The sequence below is a fragment of the Hemitrygon akajei genome, unplaced genomic scaffold, assembly GCF_048418815.1.
Source record: "Hemitrygon akajei unplaced genomic scaffold, sHemAka1.3 Scf000095, whole genome shotgun sequence".
Classification (NCBI taxonomy): Eukaryota; Metazoa; Chordata; class Chondrichthyes; order Myliobatiformes; family Dasyatidae; genus Hemitrygon; species Hemitrygon akajei.
The window spans coordinates 1,772,609-1,789,226 of NW_027331981.1; positions in this window are offsets into that span (position 1 = coordinate 1,772,609).

The window sequence follows — 16,618 nt, forward strand, 5'->3', positions numbered from 1 at the left end:
AGTATGTCCTTAGGTGGCCATTTTGGAGTGAATTAAACTGTAAAAAGGATTATGAAGGAATTTTACTGGCCTAATTTGAGGAAAGATGTTGTGATCTTTTGCAGAACCTGCCGCACTTGTCAGGTTGTGGGTAAACCTAATCAGGCCATAGCAGTGGCCCCACTGTGGCCTGTACCTGCATTCGGTGAACCCTTTTCCAAAGTTATAGTGGATTGTGTTGGCCCATTGCCAAAGACTAAAGCTGGCCATCAGTATTTGCTAACTATTATGTGTACTGCATCCAGATTCTCAGAGGCAATACCTCTCAGGAATATTAAAGCTAAAATGTGGCAAAGGCTCTTACCAAGTTTTTTACTTTATTTGGTTTACCTAAAGAATTCCAGTCTGATCAAGGAAGTAATTTTACATCTGGATTATTCTAGCAGGTAGTTTATGAACTGGGAGCTAAATGAATTACATCATCTGCATACCATCCAGAATCACAAGGGGTTTAGAAAGATCTCATTCTACCCTCAAAACAATGATTAAGACATACTGTGTTGAAAATGGAAAAGACTGCGATGAAGGAATACATTTGCTTTTGTTCGCAGTAAGAGAGTTGGTACAGGAATCACTGGGCTTTAGTCCATTTGAATTTGTAGTTGGTCACTGCGTGAGGGGACCTTTGACCTTGTTAAAGGAACAGTGGATTGATGGGATGTACATGTTAACTTCTTAGACTATGTTTTGAAGTTCAAAAACAAACTACACCAGTCCTGTAGTCTAGTAAGACAAAATTTAAAGATTTGTCGAAACACAATGAAGTTTTTGTTTGATAAGCAGACTTGTGAAAGAAAATACCAGGTGGGGTTAAGGTGCTTGCCTTATTTCCAATGTGGCTGAACCCACTTAAGGCGAAACTCAATGGACCGTATGAAATAGTCTCTCAAGTTAACTATCTGAATTATGTTATTAAAAGACCAGACCAATGTAAAATAACACAGGTGGTACACATAAATAAGATAAAGCCTTATGTTGACAAGCAGGCACCATCTGTGAGTGTTGTTGTCAAAACATATGAATCTGGCAACCCTGAGAATGAAACAATTGACTCGTCTGAGACTTTTCACAAGCCAAACACGGTCCCAGTTAGGCTAATGAACTCGGTTGTTCAAGAAAACATTGATAATAAGTTGGCTCATCTGCAGCCAAAGCAACAACAACAGCTGAAGAAATTAATTCTGAAGTTTAAAGATTTATTTCCCGCCATTCCCAAGCAAACCACGGTCACAGTATATGACGTAGATATTGGTCAAGGCAAAGCAATTAAACAACACACATATTGCATGAATGTAGAAAAGTGTAAATTGCCTGTGATTATGGACTGTGCCTTTAAGAACCATGTCTATAAGGGAGAGGGAGAGAGAGATAGAGAGACAAGCACAAGCAGCTTGTTACAGAGACAGATAGAGTGGAGAGCCTGCATGATGGACAGCTGGTGTTCAGCACAATGGTATTTAAAGGAGTGTTGCTGTTTGTTTCGTAGGACACGCAGACACACAAAGGCTAGTGGGAAGAGTTGTCACTGAAGTTTAAAATGTCCACGCGTTTGGGGTTGAGGATCGGTTAAGAGGAATCGGTCTGTGACTATTAGTGCATGTCAGAGCAACCCTGTGAAATCTGCTGAAAACCCTTGGCTGGGTTGGTAGATTGTCACTTGAAGACGAAGCTCTTTAGTTGGTCACGTTTGACTAAATTGGAAGATTCGGAGAACATCGACACCTGTTTACTTGGATGCCAAATCTCTCACTCACTTCAATCCCGTGAACTGAACTGAATATCCTTACCACACCAGCGTAAGACTGTATCATTTCCCACCCAAGTTTGGGAAATATATATTTAAAACTATATATGCATAACACTGCTAGATTTTGCACTGATTATGGAAAGGTAAATGCAGTAACAAAAACAGATGCCTATCCTATCCCTCGGTTGAATGATTGCATCGTAAGGTTGGAAAAGCTATATTTCTAACAAAGACTGATCTGTTGAAAGAGTATCGGTGTGTTCCATTGACGGACGGAGGTAGAGAAATTTCTGTGTTTGTGACACCATCTGGGTTGTACGAATACAATGTTTTGCTGTTTGGAATGAAAAATGCCCCAGGAACATTCCAGGGAATGATTGATTCTGTAATTCGAGGGTTGGAGCACACAGATACCGATACTGATGACTTAGTCACAGGGAGCAACACTTGGAATGACCGTATCTCTGCAGTAGAAAAGCTCTTTGACAGGCTTTCCCAGGCCAGCCTTACAGTTAACTTACCTAAGAGTGAATTTGGCCATGCCACTGTGACCTATGTTGGCTATGTTGTAGGTCAAGTCAAGTTAGCTCCTGTTCAGGCAAAAGTCCAGGCAATTTTCTGAAGTTTCTATTCCGACTGGTAACAAGGCTCTTGGAAGGTTTTTGGGAATGGTTGGATATTATCGCAAGTTCTGTAAGAACTTTGCTGGTATTGCTCTTCCGCTGACTAATCTCCTGAAGAAGGGTGAAAAGTTTGTTTGGACCGAGTTGTCAGGAGATTGATTGAAAGTTATTATTTGAGATTAGGCCAATCAATGTAGTGTCGTCAACAAATTTAATTCACAGATTGGAGCTGTGAGTGGCGACACAAGTCGTGGGTGCACAGAGAGTAAAGGAGGGGGCCAAGGAGACACCCCTGAGGGGTATGTGTTCTGAGGGTCAGAGAGACAGAGGTGAGGGAGTCCACTCTTACCACCTGCTGGCAATCTAACAGTAAGTCCAGGATCCAGCTGCACAAGACAGGGTGAAGGCCGAGGTCTCTGAGCTTCTTGTTGATACTTCACACCTTCGTATGGCTACTGCTCTGGCCATGACTGCAAGGAACTGCAGAGAACTTTGGAGAACAGAGAACATCAGAGAAACAAGCCTCCCCTCCATGGCCTCTTCCTACACTTCCCCTGCCTCGGAAAAGCGGGCCATGTACTCAAACATCCTCACAATCTGGACATTCTTGCTGCAAACCCGCTCCCCCATCGGGGAAGAGATACAAAAGTCTTAAAGTGCGAACCACCCGGCTCAAGGACGGCTTCCTGTCTGTGGTTATAAGCCAAATGAATGATAAAATGTAATCGACCTCACAATGTAACTCGACGTGACCCTGCACCATATGTCTATCTACACTGCACTTTCTCTGCAGCCATAATGCTTTGTTACAGTTATTGTTTTGTCGTATATCAACTCAATGTACTGTCGTAATGTATTGATCTGTGTGGCCGGTACGTCAGGCAAGCTATTCACTGTAGCTCAGTACGTGATGATAATAAACAATATCCCCATTTTAATTGTGTGGAAATATTAGACAGACTGAGCTTCTGCTTTGGAACCACAGAAGGAAACTTAACTGTAGACTTTTCTGAGGAATACCAATAAATAGAAAAGGCTTCAGCCTCGCATTACGATCTGCGGTAACTGGGATCAGGTGACCGGTGGTGGGTCTCCCATATCAATATCAGAATCAATATCAGACCGGCACATGTCATGAAATTTGTTGTCTCTGCGGCAGCAGTAGAACCTAACTCATAACAATAGATTTTAACAGCTATGAATTACAAAAATATACATATTCTATAGTTAAATTAAATAGGTTGTACAAAATTTAAAATTAATACAAATGTAATAAACCATTTTAATTGTGTGGAACCATTTGACTGGGTTGTTGCTCTGGAAATTCTGGAGTGAAGCTTAGCTGAACTGTACATATTTATGGGAAGCTCTGATGAATCAAAAAGCTAAATTCTCACATAAATGGGTCACACATCCAGAAACATTGGCTGCACTTGTGTGGGAGCGCTTGTAATTAAAAACACCTTAATGGACGTTTCTGATGATTTCAGTGGGACAACAACATTAATCACGGGTTTCATCACTGAATCCAGTGTTGTGAGATGTAAAGCCCCCTGTTATGTGTCCGGCTGTGCAGTGTTGTTGGTGGAGTGGGCAGCGTGGTGTTTGTCTCGATTCGGGTCACAACACCAGAATTGCCAGCGGGGTCCACACACAGTCAACAGAAAACCTCTCGTCCCTGCAGTCTTTGTCTCCTGGTAAACTCAACACCCTGACAATGTGGACCATAGACACCCCTTCCTCTTTAAAGTCAGTCATTCATTCAGACAGCTGATCGCTGACAGGATTTATATTTATTGGTCATTAAAGTTCGCCCAGATTCGTTTGGACGGATTTGATGTGGAGTTCAGGGAGTCACAGTGAAAGGGCCGGACGGCCGAACTCTCTCCGTTGTCCAAACATCCTTCCAGGTGAGGCGACACTTCACCTGTGAATCTTCCCGGGTCGCCTATTGTGTCCGCTGCTCCCGATGCGGCCGCCTCTACACTGGTGACACCAGCTCCTGCGCAGTTGTGCGGGGTAGGGTTGTTTTTTTGGGGGGCGGATCGATGTTATTGTTCCCTTTTGTGCGGGAGGGGTGGGTTTTGGGGGTTGATGATCGGGATGCCGTTCTTTTTGATGCGGGGGGTGGGGTGGGAGTTTGATTTTTCTCTCTGAACGACTTTCATGCTCTTTCTTTGTTTTGTGGTTCTCTGGAGAAGAAAAAAAACTGCAAGAGTTCTTCATGGATACGTGCTTTGATAATAAACTGACCTTTGAACTGTCCGCTCCCAGCGGGACTTCCCGGTGTCCAAACATTTTCATTCCAATTCGCATTCCCATTCCCGTTCCGACGTGTCAATCCATCACCTCCTCTTCTGCCAAGTTAAAGCCATCCTCAAAGTCCAGGATCTGCACCTTCTATTCTGTCTGGGTAGCTCCTCCCCCCAACCTGAGCTGTACGAGGGGTGATTGATAAGTTCGCGGCTGAAAGTTATACAGCTCTCGGTACCTGCACGTGCAGTTCAACTCTTTGAGTGATTATGCAGAAAGTTAATCAGTTTTGTGCTTTTTCTGTTACAGATAATTGAAAATTGCTAGGTTTTGTAAAATTGACTCCTTTCACCGTAGGCCACAAACTTATCAATCACCGCTAGTATGTCACCCAATTTGTGTATTTGTGTACCTGCTCCTTTCGTGTACTGGGCAACTTCCTTGTCCCATTCATGTAATGAGCAGGTACACAGATTGTGTGTGTGTGTGTGTGTGTGTGTGTGTGTGTGTGTGTGTGTGTGTGTGTGTGTGTGTGTGTGTGTGTGTGTGTGTGTGTGTGTGTGTGTGTGTGTGTGTGTGTGTGTGTGTGTGTGTGTGTGTGTGTGTGTGTGTGTGTATTATATACATATATATATATGAATGAATAGCGCTTTTTATAATGTCAACCACTATACCAAGATGAAAGAAATATATATGATTTCCAGAGCTCCACAGAAATGCAGTGCTAAATAAGACATTAACAAGATTATAGCCAATCACTGCATTTCAGTATATAACTGGTACAATACAACATATAATACTTAATTTAATAATAAGACAAAGTATTGCATGGTTGCATTCTCTAATTATCATCAAATCTAATTATCAAGCAAGTGAAATAATGTTGTTTGCTTAGAAGCCATAATGTTGTTAGTGAGAAAAATTTACTTTTGTATTAGCGAGTAATCCACGGACCACCACAGTGACAGCTCCAGGATTTCACCAAAAACAATCCAATATCCTATGCTAATGTTATTAGTGATATTTTCCTCACCAGCCACCAACCCCTCTCCCTAACCCCCGCTTCCGTAAAATTCCCTCAATTTAATATGCAGCAGCTGTTAAATTCCCCGCTTGTTTATTTTGATTTTTTTACAGAGGTGCTGGGGTGATGCTCCGGTGAGCTCCGGCAGCACTGCACCCCTGTTTAGATCCAAGTAACATGGACCCGGGGATCAAGCTGCCCAGGTTTACGAGGTGTTGAGCGAGTATTTCTGCTCTGGGATCAAATGGTTTTTTTTTTTCTGGAGTTCAGTTCCTTTGGAAGCAATGCTGCTAATCTGAGGAGAGAATGAGTTTATATTCCATCCCTCTCAAGGAGAGGCTGTGAGTAAATGGGCTGGTCTGTGTTTGAACCAGTAGAAATAGACCTGGGGTGGGGGGGGGGGGGGGGTGTTCAGTGTTTGAACTGTTTGGAAATTCCTCCTCGCTGTCACCTGTCTGTCAGACAGTGGAAATCAAACAGAAACTCAGGTTGCTGGAGATCTGCACTAAAAATGATAAATTTTGAATCCATTCTGACAAATGACTGTGAACCTGAATCGTTAACTTTGTTGCTCTCCCCACAGCAGTTCCTTACCTGTTGAGTGATTCTGGTGAATCCAGTTTCTTTTTATTCCATTCACTCTGGAATGGTTTAAATTTCCTGATTGTCTGTTATACTTGGGAATGTGTTCAGTGCAGTTACTAACAAGTTTGACCTGAATAATCTCAGGGATGATCAGCTTTATGTATGAGGAGCATTTGATGGTTCTGGACCTGTGCTCAATGGAGTTCAGAGGGACGGTGGGGATGGTGGTGGGATGTATGGTTAAGTAAACCTTACGAATGCTGAAAAGCCTGGATACAGTGGACATGGAGAGGATGTTGCCATTAGATAGATAGATAGATAGATAGATACTTTATTCATCCCCATGGGGAAATTCAACCTTTTTTTTCCAACGTCCCATACACTTGTTGTAGCAAAACTAATTACATACAATACTTAACTCAGTAAAAAATATGATATGCATCTAAATCACTATCTCAAAAAGCATTAATAATAGCTTTTAAAAAGTTCTTAAGTCCTGGCGGTTGAATTGTAAAGCCTAATGTCATTGGGGAGTATTGACCTCTTCATCTTGTCTGAGGAGCATTGCATCGATAGTAACCTGTCGCTGAAACTGCTTCTCTGTCTCTGGATGGTGCTATGTAGAGGATGTTCAGAGTTTTCCATAATTGACCATAGCCTACTCAGCGCCCTTCGCTCAGCTACCGGTGTTAAACTCTCCAGTACTTTGCCCACGACAGAGCCCGCCTTCCTTACCAGCTTATTAAGACGTGAGGCATCCCTCTTCTTAATGCTTCCTCCCCAACATGCCACCACAAAGAAGAGGGCGCTCTCCACAACTGACCTATAGAACATCTTCAGCATCTCACTGCAGACATTGAATGACGCCAACCTTCTAAGGAAGTACAGTCGACTCTGTGCCTTCCTGCACAAGGCATCTGTGTTGGCAGTCCAGTCTAGCTTCTCGTCTAACTGTACTCCCAGATACTTGTAGGTCTTAACCTGCTCCAATCATTCTCCATTAATGATCACTGGCTCCATATGAGGTCTAGATCTCCTTCAAAGCCAAAGTAAAAGCAAAGCAGAGGGCATATGGTTATGGGGTTCTGCTTCTACAACATGATACAAAACATGGCCAAAGGCACCGAAGGATGCAGACAATAATCAAAACTAATACAATCAGACTTCCAAAATGCTAAAACAACCCCCAGAAGTCCCCGAATATATTGAAAGGCCAGGGCCACCCCCCCTGCCTTACTGGTCCCAAAATTGTGCAGCTTATTGCCAACATCTTGAATTTTCAGAATCTCTTGGGTTCTGTGTTTAGACAAGCCAGTAACATTGGAAGATTCGTCAGGGATATGGGTACAGCATTCCTTACCTATGATAGCACAGGTCCCTCCTTTTTCTGCTAATATAAAGACTTGGGCCATCCGATTCTGTCGCACTGTTTGGCGAATTGCAATCATCTCAGTTACCTGTACTTGAGTGTCAGTCAGTGCTCCAGCTGTATTATTGGCCAATTCTTCTAGAGTGGCTGGTAAATTAATTATTTCCCTGGAATTTCTGACTACCCCATAGGAGGGAGAGGGAATCATCCATAATCTCTCAGATTCGGTTATACCCCTTCGTTGCCTGTTCCAATGGGGTTGATCCTGAGGCTGAGCCAGGATCCTCAAGTGTGGCATAAGGTCGGCCAAGTAGCAACAACCACTCTGACCCTCGTCCCCCCTCGAGAACCCGTCTGGTAGGGTGTGGTTCCATGCCGCTGCCCTGTTCTTTCTCCCGGCAGCCAGGGATAGGCCCCGTTTCCACAAACCCAATAAGCTCCATTTAGTGGTCCAGGGGTATCATAAGTTTGACTCTTGGTACAGTTACTACTTCCCACTTGATAAGGTGCACTCTCATTCTGGTTACACAACAAGTAGTACGAACCACTGCTGGAGATGTAACTCTTATCCCCGGCCATAGCTTGGAGAAGTCTTGTGGAGGAGATCTACGACTCCAACCCTCAAAGCAACACCATCCCCAGTCTCGCCTTCCAGACCTGGATATGGTGCAATTGACAATGGTACCATTACGGCTATCAGAAAATACCGGAACTGAATTGACTCCACTAGTATTCAGAGGCACCACTGACATAGTCTTACCCTGTTGGAGAATCCGGGCACATACCCAATGTGCTCCCCGCTCAACTTGCTCAGCATAGGTGTGGCAGAGGGACAGGAAAGTGTTAAACTGGGGGCCTCCCGAGACAGGGGCAGGTTCCCTTAGGGTCATTAAAATCAGCATTAACCAGTACATTTTCCAGTCCTTATCAGTTCTGCCAGTAACGTGTTTACAGTCCGTTCGATGTATCCGCCGGAGCTGCCCTTCCACCATCACTGCAGGAGGTGTTGTCAGTAGCACTTGGTACAGTCCTCTCCACCTCGGTCCCAACTTCTTACTGTTATGAACCCCATAACTGTGTCACTTACCAGCAAAGATGGAGACGTCCGTTGAAGTCTGATGGTACTATTTTTAACAGTATTTATTAGTAAAAATACACAAAAATAATATTAATGCAAATATACTCACAATGCAAATATACAGATAATATACATCGTCAATACTTAATCTAAAAGTGTGGGTATAATAATAATAAGAAGAAATAGCTCTATTGTTGTCTGGGGGATAATGTATTGTCCGATGGAAATATAAAGTTCACTCAGTTCTTGCAGGCTGCAGCCTTTGGGGACCGCTGGGTTGCAATGGTTGGAGAGAGAGAGAGATTTGGAGAAAAACTTGCCAGCTTTCCTTTTATGATTTTGATCCGTCGGAGTCTCGTTGGTGTGGCCGTTCACTTGTGGCCTCTCCTTTAGCTAAACCGTTCTTCCGTGATGAGCCCACGACCCTGGCAAGGGAGGACGCACTCGAGCCCTCACCGGCTGTCGCTATTAAACGCTGTCACGGGATCTCTAGCGTTTCTCCTGGTGCGTCTAAAGGGGTTTTTTCCCAGACCCTCTTTTATCCTTACTCACGGGGTCTCAGGTGTCAGTCAGGTTGGGATGATGCAATCCCTCAACCAGACCACTCTGGTTGTCCCCTGAGGGGTTTCAATGAATAGTACAGTACTCAATACACAATTCCGTCTCCAAGAGACAATGGCCGTCATCAGTGGTTCCGTTTCGCTGAGGTCAGGACACATTCCAAACCTTGTGTATTCTGGACGTCTCTCTCTCATTTCCTGGGTCTCAGACCCGAATTAATAGCGATCTTGCGATTCTCAAAAAGGAGTGGGTGACATTGTACCCTTCGGCCCCTCAGAGTTGCGTCACATTTGTAACATTACCATCCCAGTTCTTGAGCAGGACAATTCTCTAGGCTGGATAGTGGAGTAGTCACCTTTAGTTTGGGTTTCGTCCTCTCGATAGGCCTGTCGTACCTGTGAATGCAAGCTTTGGAGAGTTTTTGTTAATTTGCATAAGTATTTTCCCATCTCCTCCCCCAAGGTATGCATACCCAATGTTGCAGGTAAGCTCTCAGGGAGGAGCGGCAAACAAGGTCAGGGTCCCCATGGGTTCTCATGGGCTTCCCGTAGATAATTTCTGCTGGTGATTTCTTACTTGATGGCGTGATTCTCATATGGAATAGGACTAAGGGTAAAACCTTCAATCAGGTCAATCCAGTTTCTTGTGTAAGTTTTGCCAACTTATCTTTCAAAGTACCATTGGCTCGTTCCATATGTTGCTGCTTTCAGATGATGGGTGCAATGGAACTGCTGTTTTATAGCAAGCTCTTTACAGATTTCCTCATTTATTTTGGCCCATTGTCCTGGCTTATCATTTCTGGAAGTCCATAGTGAGGAGTTATTTCTTTTAGCAATATGTTCACAACAGTCATAGTGGTATCATTAGTTGTAGGAACAGCTTCAATCGATCTGCTAAATACATCTACTATCACTGAGCAATACCTATAACAATGTACTCTAGGTAATTCTATAAAATTAAGTTGCAAACAAGAAAAACGTCCACCAGGCAACGGGGTAGTTCCGGAACCACAAGGCATCCCCTTTCCAGCATTTGTTTTTTTTTACAATTTAAGCATGCTTTGGCTCGTTTTTCAGCTGCTTTCTGGAAGTCAAGGTTGTAATAATGTATTAACCATTTCCTCCTTGCGCAAGCGTGTATAATTATGTACATGATCTGTAAAAATAGGTAAGAACACAGAGGGAACACAGACCTGTCCCGCAGGGGTCACCCATAAATTGGTCTGAGGTTCGAGGTGGCAACCCATTTGGGACCATAGTTTGCTCTCTCCTTCAGGGGCGTCCCCCTGTTAGTTACATATTTCCCCCATGTCTGGCATACCCATCCTTAGATTTTGTCTGAGAGGAGCTTGCTGGGTTCCCCAGGGGACCAAAAGTGTGAGATTCATGGCTGTCTGTTTGGCCGCTGCATCAGCCCTAACATTACCCTGGAACATCTCATCACATTCCCCAGTATGGACAGCACATTTAATAATCCTCGCCCAGGATCCTCTTCAGTTTGCGTATAAGGAGAAGGTGGGAGTGGAGGATGCTATCACGTATTTGCTGCACAAATCACTCTCTCACCTAGATGGGGTCAGTTGTGCTGTGAGGATTACATTCCTTGACTTCTCTAGTGCCTTTAACACCATCCAGCCCAAGATCTTAAGGCACAAACTAACGGAGATGGGAGTAGACTCTCACATGGTGGATTGGATAGTGGACTACTTGACAGATAGACCTCAGTATGTGCGGTTGGGAGACTGTAGGTCTGACACGGTGGTCAGCAGCACAGGGGCGCCGCAGGGAACCGTACTCTTTCCGGTCCTGTTCACCCTGTATACATCAGACTTCCAATATAACTCGGAGTCCTGCCATGTGCAGAAGTTCGCTGATGACACGGCCATAGTGGGGTGTGTCAGGAATGGACAGGAGGAGGAGTATAGGAACTGATACAGGACTTTGTGATATGGTGCAACTCAAACTACCTGCGTCTCAATATCACCAAGACCAAGGAGATGGTGGTGGACTTTAGGAGATCTAGGCCTCATATGGAGCCAGTGATCATTAATGGAGAATGTGTGGAGCAGGTTAAGACCTACAAGTATCTGGGAGAACAGTTAGACGAGAAGCTAGACTGGACTGCCAACACAGATGCCTTGTGCAGGAAGGCACAGAGTCGACTGTACTTCCTAAGAAGGTTGGCGTCATTCAATGTCTATAGTGAGATACTGAAGATGTTCTATAGGTCAGTTGTGGAGAGCGCCCTCTTCTTTGTGGTGGCGTGTTGGGGAGGAAGCATTAAGAAGAGGGACATCTCACGTCTTAATAAGCTGGTAAGGAAGGCGGGCTCTGTCGTGGGCAAAGTACTGGAGAGTTTAACATCGGTAGCTGAGCGAAGGGCGCTGAGTAGGCTACGATCAATTATGGATAACTCTGAACATCCTCTACATAGCACCATCCAGAGACAGAGAAGCAGTTTCAGCGACAGGTTACTATCGATGCAATGCTCCTCAGACAGGATGAAGAGGTCAATACTCCCCAATGCCATTAGGCTTTACAATTCTACCGCCAGGACTTAAGAACTTTTTAAAAGCTATTATTAATGCTTTTTGAGATAGTGATTTAGATGCATATCATATTTTGTACTGAGTTAAGTATTGTATGTAATTAGTTTTGCTACAAAGTGTTGAATTTCCCTATGGGGCTGAATAAAGTATCTATCTATCTATCTATCTAATAGTCAAAACTCGAGGTAGCTGTAGAGCGGTGAGTAAGTTGTTCACAAAGGTCGCATTACTAATGCGGTGGCCAGAGGAAGTCAGGAATCCCCAAAGCCCCGTAGTCAGTTCATGACGGGAGTCCGTGTAAAAGTCCACACTTTAGTCTGTTGCTAGGATACAGGCAGGAGTCAGAGCAAACAGCTCAGCCTTCTGGGCGGAGACAGCCGATTCAAAAGAGTCCTCCTCAATTACACTGGCATGCAAAAGTTTGGGCATCCCTGGTCAAAATTTCTGTTACTGTTAAACGAGTAAAAGTTGAACTGATTTCCAAAAGACATAAGTTAAAGATCACACATTTCAGTAATATTTTAAGCAAGGAAACTTTTTTTTTAATTTCCATCTTTTACAGTTCCAAAATAACAAAAAAGGCAAAGGGCCTGAAGCAAAAGTTTGGGCACCCTGCATGGTCAACACCTAGTAACACCCCCTTTGGCAAGTATCACAGCTTGTAAACGCTTTTTGTAGCCAGCTAAGAGTCTTTCAATTCTTGTTTGGGGGATTTTCACCCATTCTTCCTTGCAAAAGGGTTCTAGTTCTGTGAGATTCTTGAGCCGTCTTGCATGCACTGCTCTTCTGAGGTCTATCCACAGATTCTCGATGATGTTTAGGTCGGGGGACTGTGAGGGCCTTGGGCAAACCTTCAGCTTGTGCCTCTTGAGGTAGTCCAGTGTGGATTTTGAGGTGTGTTTAGGATCATTATCTTGTTGCAGAAGCCATCCTCTTTTCATCTTCGGCTTTTTTACAGTTTGATGTTTACATCCAGAATTTGCTGGTGTTTAATTGAATTCATTCTTCCCTCTACCAGTAAATGTTCCCGGTGCCACTGGCTGCAACACAAGCCAAAAGCATGATCGATCCATCCCCGTGCTTAACAGTTGGAGAAGGGTTCTTCTCATGAAATTCTGCACCCTTTTTTCTCCAAACATACCTTTTCTCATTGCCATCACAGAGTTCTATCTTAACTTCATCAGTCCACAGGACTTGTTTCCAAAATGCATCAGGCTTGTTTAGATGTTCCTTTGAACCTTCTGAATTGAACTCTGGGCTCTTTAGCTTTAACCCAGCATAAACCCAGACAGTGATATAGGGAAGCACCAGTCCTGTCTGTCGCGAAAGGAAATCCGGAACTTCAGGCAGTAATGTGCTGACTTCCTTTCCTTTAACCTCTCCAATCACCGTGACTGGGAACTTCTGTCCCTCGAGGGGTGCATAGTATTGGCTTTCCTCAGTTGAGCACCCCGGAGGGTCATAGCACAGAGTCACATGAGGGTCGGCCGCTGGCAGAAGGGGTTCAAACGCAGTGGAGTCCAGATTAAGTGCCCACCACTGGGGGGTGTCAGTAACTGGGGAAGATGTTGGTTGTTCACTAGTCCCAGGGTGATATCCTTGTCCACGCAAATAATCTCGACTTCCAACGGACAGAGCAAGTCTCTCTCTGCTAGATTACACCCCCGACTGGTGGTGACTGTAAATGAAACCTCACACTGGTTCCCCTGGAATTCCACCTGCTGTGGCTGGGTGCGTGAATACATACGTGCCCTGCCTTTGAACCCAGACAGACCGATTGTCTGATAGCTGTTTTCCATTTTCTGATACCATTTCCTGATCGAGAGTGGATGTGGTTACCCCCATATCAATAGTAAATGGAATTCCAGCAACCTGCAATATTACGTTGGGCTCTTCCTGAGGGGTGATACTCCTGGTTGGAAGCATCCTTTGTCAATTTCTAAATGGGCTATTGTCCCCACCTGTCCCTTGGTATGTTTTTGTTCCCATTTCTGATCCCCAGATATAGCCCGCTCGCGACCTTCTTCCCGCTGAGCTTATTTACCTTTAATATTAGTTCCCTTCGGGGTCGATCAGGATTCGAAAGTCGGGTCAAAGCTCGTCACATTCCATTTTGGTCTTTGTCAGGCCAATCCATATTATTTGTCTTAATCATGTTGGCTAACTTAGTTGGTAAGCATTGGAGCAGTAAGGCTTTACACTGGGGAACAGATTCCCATCATTAAAGACTCGGTCTCCTGTGAAAGTGCTCTAGCAGGCGATAATTCGCTCCCAAAAGACTGGTCCCGATTCTTCAGGCTTAGGTTTGCTTTGACATACTTTAGTGATGTTTACAGGTTGCTGGAGAGCCATTTCCAAGGCTTGAATGATCCGGTCTGTCTGTTCATTCTCATTATGGATTCCCGCCTGTAACTCCAGGTAGGTTTGGTATCTCAGTTCTGCCTTCCGTTTCCGCCCCTCATCAGCTGAGAGAATCATGCAGCAGAGCGAATAAATGTTGTGGAGTCGCATTATGCACTCAGCATCACAGTCACTGTCCTCAAACAGGGTCAGTATGCCAGACATGGGTTCGGGATCCCTTGTTTCCCTATCAGTTCGAACTTCAGACTGATGTTCCAGCCCTGCTCTCCTATCTAGGCCGGCCTTGATTTGCTTACGTTGTTTTCCCTGCTCTCGTTTTCGGGGCCCATTCATGCTCCGCTGTTAGCCTCTCCCAACCTTTGGCGTTCCTTCTGCAGTGCATACCTCTATCCCTTTGTCACATGCATTATTCCACCAACTTGCTAATACTGTACTGTTCCACTTTGCATCTGCCTTATCCTTCCATTCCCTTTTCAGTAATTTCCACTTCTATCCACAGTTCCTTTTCCTTAGCAAATTTACTGCTTGTTCTCATGAGGTAATATCCCAGGTTCCCCCCAGTGGCCAGATTTTGTTCCCCAATTTCTTATTCAGTGCTGCACTCAACATTTGCAAATCTTTTCCCTTGTCTGGAAAACTCTCACACACATTTTACTCAGAGAGTGATAGCTGTGTGGAATGAGCTTCCTGTAGAAGTAGTAGAGGCCAGATCAGTTGTGTCATTTAAGGTAAAATTGGATAGGTATATGGATAGGAAAGGAGTGGAGGGTTATGGGCTGAGTGCGGGTAGGTGGGACTAGGTGAGATTAAGAGTTCGGCACGGACTAGGAGGGCCGGAATGGCCTGTTTCCGTGCTGTGATTGTTATATGGTTATATTGTGTTGGACTGCTGATGTCCCACTCATACCACTTGACTGCAATTGACCTCTGTTCTTTACCCGGCACAAAGCCTTCTGCTCAATTAACAACCTGATAAATTTACATGGCTGGCACCTCCAGTTAAATTGATAAATTTACCTGGGACCACCTCCTGCCCACTTACTAAAATTTACCCGGCCCATCTGCCTCCTCAGTAAAATTTTGCCCACCTTATACGAGTCTCCCAATAGATTCTTTCCCGATCCCGTCAAGGTATGCGATCAGCTTGGGCAAGGGACCGTACCTCGAAAGGAACTAACAGAGAATGACAAAATGCCTATTGGGTGTCTGGTCAGTCTCCGCAGTCCCCAGATTGGTCCAGCTGCTTACTCAGCCCGTCTGCTTAGCACTCCCTATATTGGGATCCTGTTCATGACGCCAAATGTTAAAGTTGAATCTGAATAAAACATGAGAGACCAGCTATCGTCACCACAGTTTATTGCGCATGCTGCTGTAGGAGTTTGAGACCCAGTTGTCAAAGGGAAGTCACGTAAGCACTACCAACATCTGACAAGTGGACTGACTCAGTCAGGTTACAGTCGTGTATTTATACATAGTAAGCCCCATACATTACTATAGCAAGATGTTATTTGAACTGGTATGCTCACCAAGTCTGTTGGTGCAAAACTTAATTACTTAGATAAGAGAGTTCACTAAATAGATAGATAGATAGATAGATACTTTATTCATCCCCATGGGGAAATTCAACTTTTTTCCAATGTCCCATACACTTGCTGTAGCAAAACTAATTACATACAATACTTAACTCAGTAAAAAATATGATATGCATCTAAATCACCGTCTCAAAAAGCATTAATAGCTTTTAAAAAGTTCTTAAGTCCTGGAGGTAGAATTGTAAAGCCTAATGGCATTGGGGAATATTGACCTCTTCATCCTGTCTGAGGAGCATTGCATTGATAGTAACCTGTCACTGAAACTGCTTCTCTGTCTCTGGATGGTGCTATGTAGAGGATGTTCAGAGTTATCCATAATTGACCGTAGCCTACTCAGCGCCCTTCGCTCAGCTACCGATGTTAAACTCTCCAGTCCTTTGCCCATGACAGAGCCCGCCTTCCTTACCAGCTTATTAAGACGTGAGGCGTCCCTCTTCTTAATGCTTCCTCCCCAACATGCCACCACAAAGAAGAGGGCGCTCTCCACAAATGAAGGTTTTAATTGCAGATGCACGTACTGTTCTGTCCTTATCAGTTATTCCCTTTGCGAGGCCCTGACTTAGTTACAGACGGATGTTCATTCCTGTCCTTTTCAGCGAGTCCTCCTCCCTTTACTCAAACAAGGGTACAATGTATAATGTTATCAACTAATGAGGGTATAATGTATAATGTTATCAACTAATAAGGTTACAATGTATAATTTTATCAGCTCTCAGTGTGTCTCTCTGCAAGCCACAGAGAACTGGGAATGAGCCTGTCTTAGTTAACCGCTGAAGACAGAGTTTACTTGAGTTCAAAAATTCCTATTCAGTCCCAATTATTCTTTTAGTCAGAGGTT